Source organism: Solanum tuberosum, unplaced genomic scaffold (assembly GCF_000226075.1).
Source record: "Solanum tuberosum cultivar DM 1-3 516 R44 unplaced genomic scaffold, SolTub_3.0 scf00504, whole genome shotgun sequence".
NCBI lineage: Eukaryota > Viridiplantae > Streptophyta > Magnoliopsida > Solanales > Solanaceae > Solanum > Solanum tuberosum.
In genome coordinates, this window is record NW_006239420.1 from 333,934 (window position 1) to 342,837 (window position 8,904).

An 8,904-nucleotide genomic window follows, 5' to 3' on the forward strand; every position below is an offset into this window, starting at 1 on the left:
CAATAATTCTTTTGATTTTTTATTAAGAGTTCCAAGAGTTTGAAACCACTTATTATATCATGTGACAGATTAGGTGTATCTTAGTTTAATTAGTTAAGTTAAAGAATATTTTTAAGGTTATCAATAATTGAATAAAACTAATAATTTGTGTCAATTCGATGGACTATTTTCAATACTTCGGATTGATTGTTCATCTACCTTCAAACATATAGAAGTGTACTTTGTGGCTTACTAATATAATAACCAAAACTTTTGGGGCTTTGTTAAAAATTATAATCTTTATTGTAGCTTCCATTCTTCTGTCCCAGTTATCAGACCAAGAATACCAATTTCCCATAAATCTGTTCTACACTTCTACTGTTGTTGTTGGTTCAATCAAAATGAACATCATTTCTAAGAAACCCAATGCAAAAGGTTCAATTTTTAACTTCTTGATTTCATCAAAACTCTATTTTTGAAGAACCCCTTTTCTTTGTTTACCTAATTGCTGCCTTAGAATACATATATATGTATGATTCATATATTCTAAAGTGATTGATTCGGGATTATCTTGAGTTAAGGGTAAAGGTCTGTGCACACTCTATGATTGTTGGAAACTTTACACAAAATTTGAGTTTTTATGATTCTTGGTGTTTGATTATTCATAAAATTGAGCTAAAGTTGTGATCTTTTTTGTTTTTGACAGAGGTGCTTTGGGAGAGCAGAAGAGGACTGACTCATGCCACCAGAGGTAAAACTATATTACACTTTGCCTTACAGAAACTTTATATATTGTCAAAATTCATAATATTACATTTTCCAAGTTAAGAAAAAGCTTTCTTATAAAGCTAAAAAGAAACTAAAATTCAAATCCAACATCATAAGCTGCAGGAAGAACCAAATCCATTACGCCAACTTCTTCTTATTCTTGGCATTTAAAATCTGAAAAATAAGATAGTGAGTCAAACAATTGTAAATTATATTTCAATCAAAGCCGAATTATGCATTAGTTGTTCACTGTTAAACCATCCATAACATTAGCTAAGGCTAATCCTTTTTCAAATCTTCAGCTTCTTAAAGTTGTTGGAAAGAAAAATATGCTTCGTATCGAGCATTAGTTAGTTGTTGTTTATAAGATAAAAGCATAAAACCTAGTGTATTAGTAGTAGATTGAACTAAAAAAGATGAGTGTTGAGCTTAGCTTGAATACCTGAAGTTCTGAAATCAAATCTTTCTTTATTGGTAACTTGTCTATAAGCGATTATTTCTTCTTCTGTAATTCCTTTAACCTCGCTGCTTCTTTCTCCTTCGCATGTTAATTTTGTGTTCCATTTCTTCAATGATTCTAGCAAGCCATTTCGGATTTCTAGTTAAGATCATGAAATACATTATGGATAATCCAATACATAATCCACTGCCATAGCCCATCAGAGCAGCTTTCCAAAAATCATTGAGAAATTCAGAATTGCTTTCTTGATCAGCTAGCGCAGATACTGTATAATTTGTCTCTGACACAGGATCATTGCCACAACCTTTTGAAACGGGGAATCCACGTAATCCATCATTACCATCAAATGAACTATTCTCAAAGGTATGAAATTGGGGTCCTTGAGGGATGCATCCTTGGAGATAATTGTGGGAGAGATTTAAGAATTCAAGAGACGTAAGAGAAGCAAGTTGTTGTGGTATCTCTCCCGAAAGGCGGTTAAATGAAAGGTCCAATGATTCCACTACAGATAAACGTCCAAGTGATGGTGGTCTATGGCCTTTCAATCTATTGTGAGATATATTCAACACCCGAAGAGCAATGAGATCTCCTAGAACACTAGGAATATGTCCTTCAAATTTGTTGTTTGAAAGATTGATAACTGTGTACAAAGACAAAATTCTCAAAACTTCAAGCTTCAATCCCTTCGATGCAACAACTATCGAGTCTTCGTAACTTCCATCTCCTTCATAACTTGGTACCATCATTGTTTGATCAATTGTCCTCATGCCTTTCAAATGTTGAAACAAACTCGTTGGTAAGTCTTTCGAGAAGGCATTGTTAGAGAGATCTATGGTTCGAAGATCAGGAAACATGATTTCAGCCCCTGAAGATCTTATGGGTCCATACAATTTATTCGATGTCAATCTTAAAACTCTCAGCTCTAACAAAGTTCCCAACCACATGGGGAATGTGTCATTGAGATGATTATTTCCTAGATCAAGAACTTGCAACTTTTTGCAATTGGCCAAAGATCGAGGGATTTCCCCCTCTAGTTCATTGCCATGCAAATTGAGACTTATAAGTGAACTTCCAATGCTAAAATTTGTTGGAAGAGTCCCAGAAAATTTGTTGTTCTGCATATCAAAAACCTGTAGGGTATTAATATTGCCAAAACATTGTGGAATTGCTCCCTCCAGACTATTTCTTCCCAAATCTAGAATTTGTAGTGATTTTAAATTGGAAATAGATGAAGGGATCTCTCCATTAAGATTATTACGTGACATCGTCATAACCTGGAGGCCGCTAATATTACCCAAACATTGCGGAACTTTTCCCTTCAAGTTGTTTCTCCGCAAAAACAAAATATCAAGTGATTTTAAATTGCACATAGATAAAGGAATTTCCTCAGTGAGATTGTTTTCATCAAGAAACATTCTTTGCACATTTCTCAAATTCCCCAATGAAGCAGGAATAGAACCATTAAGAGAGTTAATACTCAGATCTATGAAACTAAGAGACCTTAGGTAACTTATTTCAAGAGGAATTGAACCATTAAGAAAGTTATTGTTCAAACGAAGATCAGTAAGAGACCTTAGGTAACCTATTTCTTGAGGAATAGAGCCAGAAAGTTGATTTTCACGAAGAGACAAAAAGGACAAGTTGTTCAAATTGCCCAATGAAGCAGGAATAGAACCATTTAGAGAGTTATAACTTAAATCTAGTTCACTATGAGACCTTAGGTAACCTATTTCCTCAGGAATAGAGCCCGAAATGTGATTATCAGAAAGATACAAATAAGTCAAGTTGTTCAAATTCCCCAATGAAGCAGGAATAGAGCCATTTAGAGAGTTACTACTTAAATCTAGTTCACTAAGAGACCTTAGGTAACCTATTTCCTTAGGAATAGAGGCCCAAAAAGTTGATTTTCATAAAGAAACAAAAAGGACAAGTTGTTCAAATTCCTCAATGAAGCAGGAATAGAACCACTAAGAAAGTTCCTACCCAAAGATAGCTTAGTAAGAGACCTTAGGTAACCTACTTCTTTAGGAATAGAGTCATTTAAATGGTTGTCAAATATACGGAGGATCTGAAGCTTGGTTAGTGATCCGATTTGTGGTGGAATTGTTCCTGAAATCTGATTGATGTTCAAATCAAGATAGACAAGATTAGTGAGATTACTAATCTCAGGTGGAATGATGCCAGAGAAATTGTTCATGCTAAGATTAAGATTCTCAAGAAAAGGGAGAGATGAAAATGGAAAAGCATAGAGTGTAGCACTGACACTAGTATTTGTAATATTCAACGTGTTTACCCTACCATTAAAGCATTTAACTCCATACCAGTCCCTGCATGCATTAGAACTTGGCGTCCATGAAGCCAATAAGGAATTATTCTGGTTCTTGAAAGTTGCTTTCCATTTCAAGAGGGCAGTTGCTTCCTCAGTCGAAGCAAAAGTAACTGTAAAGAGATATAAAAGAGTGAGACACTGAAGTGAAGAGAGTATTTTGCTGGAAACCATCATCATATTTTGAGTTTATTGTTTCGGGTTCATGGGATTTTATATTGTACGTAAATTATAATTAAAGACCAACACTAATTCAGACAAGGACTTAACCGAAGTGGCAAAAATAGTTTTGTTATCACACATTGATCATGACCACTCTGCCTTAGCATATGATATAGACATATTTGTTTCAACAATTTTCAGTCTTAAATTAATAATTTTCTAAACTACATTATCTCTAATTCATATGTAGTAGACGTCAAGAGTTGATTTCTCACGTGGTCATTCAACTATAGATAATTATCTCAGAAAGTCACCTTTCTTTGTTTTTGTAAGAGAAAAGTCACTCAAATATTATTGTCATTCTTTAGTCAAATTTGGGTTGTTGTGCTTTTGTCTTTTAATTGTCTTTATCCATGTGTTACACATCTACTCCCATTTTTTTCTAAACTCTTATTCACACTTTGTCTGTTCAATTTTATTAGAGAAAATGTTGTCATTCTTTAGTCAAATTTGGGTTGTTGTGCTTTTGTCTTTTTATTGTCTTTATCCATGTGTTGCACATCTACTCCCACTTTTTCCAAGTAAAACAAAACTATCATACAGAAAATAAATTCTATCAATTAGAATACAAAGCTTAAAAAGAAGTAGAGTTTCACCTTTCTAATCTTTTTCATAAGATAGAACAGCATCTTGTGTTACTTTCTGATTTTCAGTCATCACAAAATTTAGAGGTTAATCTCATGAATCGTCACTACTAAACTTAACTCTTTGTAGCACTAGAGTTACAATACTAAATACTAAAGTGACTAGACTATGTGTTAATTAGTCCCCTCAGAAAATACATATCACTGGAAACAGTGGCCGAGCTAGAGATCAAGATACGTGTACGTTGGCTGAATTGCAGTATTCAAATTTGAATTTTTAATTAGGAAAAACGGTTTTCATCATCCAGAAATGGTAATTTGAGTCATTTGGCTAACGACAGGGTTACGTAAGAACTTGATTAACTCTCATTTGCTTTATGTCCTCGCATATGTGAAGACCAAGTGGGAGTCCAGTTCCTGAGGAAGGAAGTCGATCGTGCAGAAGAGGACGGCCTCACTCAATGATTATGACAGGTTTAAGCTCGTGTTGGCAAAGATCAAGGTGTGATTGCATAATCTTTTTACCGTTGTGATGGTTATGTATCGATCTGATTCGTTTGTGTTGGACATTGCAGAGGGATGGTGTGGTTTGCAAAGCTTAAGAACTTTTTATCTACCTTTGGAACTGTTTTGTTTTTCTTTTCCATTTTTGCTTGTTTTAGACGTGCTGGGAAATTATTTTTCTGATCTATGAATTGTGAACTGTTTGTTTCAAAGAATGTTTGCTAAGTTATTTCATATATTGTCTTCATGCACACTTGCAGCCGTAGATCGTCTTCTCCTCCATTCTTTTGAAGTATCGAGTCTGATACATCAACTATCTACTCAATATCCTTGTACGCAGTGGCAGAGCCAGGATTTTCAATAAGGGGGTTCAAAATTCGAAGGAGTAAACATACGAACTAGTCGAAGGGGGTTCGACATCTATTATATACATCTAAAAAATAATTTTAACCATGTATATATAGTAATATTTTCGAAGGGGGTTCGGATGAACCCCTAAAGACATGTTGGCTCCTCCCCTACTTGTATGAGTCTACAATGACTACACAAAGATAAACTTTAGTTTTGGTGAATTGAAGTTGACCTTAGGTGCAATAGGAGTCTCAGTTACTGTGCACAATCATATGTTGAGGTGCTCCTCGGCGGTTGTTAGGTCTTGATTAAGAAAGATGAAAGGCTCAAAAATCGGGGTTAAAATTTCTCCGTTTCATTGAGGGCAAAAAATGAATCGACATCTTGATGTGATACAATGTTAACCCACCTTGTTCCTGAAAAGGAAAGGATCAAACCTTGTTTCACCATTGGAGCTAGAAAAGAAAAAAGCATTTTTCATGAATTCATTATTGGAAAAACTACCTAGTTAGACATACTTTAGTGCCATATATACTTAATTTACCTCTAGTTTAAAAAAATTACGCACAATATCACTTTTATTTTTTAAATATTTAATTAGATACACAAATCTCTTATATATGATGTTAAATAATTATCTTAAAATTTAAACTCATTAATTAATGATAAATTATCAATTCAAAAAGTTTTTCTCTCACTTCGTTCTGTTGCTCCCTCCCCAAATCCCATTACCTTCTGTATCTCTCAGCCCCAGCCCATCCCCCACGATCTTCAAACACTTTCACCATCTCCCTTTCTTTCTTAATCCTCTCAATTCCATGTCCCTAATTCAAAACTAAATCTTGATAATCACAAGTATACAAAGATGTAAATTACTTTTTTCTCATTATTTTAATGTATCTTGGTTTTACATCTTATTTATGTATCTGAAATAGAGTTCATATTTCTCTAAAGTTCTATTGTATAAACTTTTACAAATTAGGCTACAAGATACATGCTCGAGATACATGTATCTAACAATTTTTAAGACTGAGATACATATTGATACATGTATCTGAGATAGAATTCATATTTCTCTGAAGTTCGATTGTATAAACTTTTAAAAATTAGGCTACGAGATACATGCTCGAGATACATATAGCATTATTAATGGAGAGAAGCATCATCCACCTTTGTAACGAAATGAAAACTAGCTTGCACAAAGGGCAATAGAGAACCTTTCTGGTTGATGCATATGACAAGGATTTTGGTCGTTCAGCCGAGATCAATATCAAAGGAGAAAACTACATGATTCTCTGTACTAATTTCATTCTATTCAGTTCCGTTATCATAATTAGACTATTTTAAATTGCACCTCAACCTGCCGATGTATTCCTCTTTATATGTGTTTTAAAAAGTTGGCGTAGGATTCAGGCGGATACAAAGGAAGGAACCGATGAAGAAGATGAAGAGTACAATAACAAAATTATTTGGGTTTATGATTTCGTTATTTTAGGAAAACTTGTTAGAGTTAATACTCAAGATCCTGTAAATCTGTTGGGTTGTTAATTAGTCAACAATCAATCCTTTAATAAAGGAAATAAGTTACACCCCTTTAATTCAAATTGATAAATTATTTATCTTAGCTTTAAAAACTGTTGGATACTTGTATCTCTGCCCTTAATGATACATGTATCTCGAGGTCAAAATATGGTATAAAAAGTAATATTATAAACTATTGGGAATTATAATAATTAGGATCTAAATTAGTGGGATTTATGTAAGATGCCCTTAATTATTTTAGGGGTTGTTAAGAGTTATGCAAATACTTAGAAATTAATTATGCATGTTTTTTTTATATATTTATAAAATAATATATATTTTCTTGTAATTTATAATAATTTAATCGAAGTTATGTGGGTTTTCTTGCTAACTAAACACGGTATGTGGTGTGTCAAAATTTATAGGTAGTCACTAAAAATATAGTAAAGTTATGCAAAATTTAATACATGAATACTTATTTCCTAATCAAATTAAACAACCCCTTAGTTCGAATATTCTTTTGTTTCACTTATTAAAATTATATTAGGGTGTGGAAATTATTTATAGTTCTGAACTTTGGCTTAAAAATCAAATTCCCCCTCAACTTTGAGAAACAAGCATTCTTCCCCCTTTATCCTATGCAAAGTCTATTTTACCCTTGTCATTTTTAATTCTTCCTCCATACAATTTTTTTTTATATTATATATTTATAATATTTTATTTTTAACCCTTATATTTATAGATTTTTTTTAAATTCATTAATTTTATAAAGAATAATTCTTTTCTGAGCTTGTTGCAAAATAAAATGTTATTCTTTTTATGATTATTATTTTAATATTACATATATTAAGTACGAATGTATAAATGTATTATGTACATGCATATTTTATTTTTACTTATCTCTTAGACATAATATATTAACGTGCTCTTTAACTTGATCTCGACTGACATTTATACCTTCCAATTTATGGGTTTGAACAAGTAGACAGTTAAACTTGTATAAAATCACATAGGCACACACGTTCTATACATACCATAATATGTGTCCTACATTACATTATACAAATCATTTCGAGTGTATCTCATGTAAAATGTGTGTTTTACTTGTTCAATTATATATATAAATAATTTAAGTGTTTAATTATGCACACTCAAAGTTGAAAGGCGTAGATGACAATTGAAGCCAAGTTAAAAGGACGCATTTTATGTAGTTAGTTATATCTTTGATTCTCTATTTTCTATTTAGATAAATAAATCTTGATTGTCATTAATAAAATATTTTTAAAATTAGAATTTAATTCTTTTACAATATAAATAGATATCTTTTAGGAAATTGCTATGAAATATATCCTTATTTTATTAATTATTTTTCATTATTTGCATCAAAATATATTTATATAGTTATCACATAATAATAAATTCCGTTAAAATTAATAATATTATTTTTTATTCTGTTAATTGAATTTATTATAGAACGACATTAAATTATACTCTCACTCAATATTTTTTCTTTTCTGGATGAAATTAATTATTTTTAATAAAAAAATTGTTATATAGATTAAAAATAAATATAAAGAAAAGATAAATGTTGATAATGTAAGGGTAGTATGGACATTTAGAAAAGTCAGTTAGTAAAAGGGGAGGAGTATGGACATTCAAAGGTCATATCAATTGTAGGCGTAAAATGATTTTTTTTTTTATTAATTCAGTAAGTGATCAAATAATACAAGATAAATATATTTTTAAGTAACCTTTGAACTTTGTGGCTTACTAATGTAATAACCAAAACTTTTGGGGTTTTGGAGAAAAAGAGAAGAAGAAGTCTCCTCTCCTCTGCTTGAGTTAAAAATAGGGAAAAGGGCCTGATATACCCCTCAACTTTGTCATTTGGAGCTGATATGCCCCTCGTTATGAAAGTGGCTCATATATACCCTTACCGTTATACAAACGGCTCACATATACCCCTACCGTTACAAAATGAGCTCACATATACCCTTCATTTAACGGAAGTGAAAAAGTTAAGTTTTAAATTTATATTTTTGACTTTTGATTTTCTTAAAAATTATTTAGGGGTATATATGATTCTTCTAGCAAAGTTCAAGGTATATTTTAATCTTTTTCATACATAGATTATTTTTTGACTTCTTTTATTATAATTATTTGAGTTTCTTATTCTTATTTTATTTTTT

The 8,904-nt window shown here is 31.7% G+C and overlaps 1 long non-coding RNA gene and 1 pseudogene across 3 annotated transcripts; one reads left to right on the top strand and one right to left on the bottom strand.

The window, feature by feature from the left end:
• Nucleotides 1-255: 255 nt before the first annotated feature.
• On the top strand, nt 256-5,077 carry LOC107058367 (uncharacterized). 3 transcript variants are annotated; one of them, XR_001471993.1, is made up of 4 exons: nt 256-414; nt 686-730; nt 4,737-4,841; nt 4,915-5,077. It is a non-coding gene; the product is annotated as an uncharacterized lncRNA (long non-coding RNA). The 3 variants fall into 3 exon arrangements; XR_001471992.1 differs by having other exon boundaries at nt 256-567; nt 4,737-5,077; XR_001471991.1 differs by having other exon boundaries at nt 4,737-5,077.
• Nucleotides 732-4,652, bottom strand: LOC102592992 (probable leucine-rich repeat receptor-like protein kinase At1g35710; annotated as a pseudogene).
• Nucleotides 5,078-8,904: the final 3,827 nt, after the last annotated feature.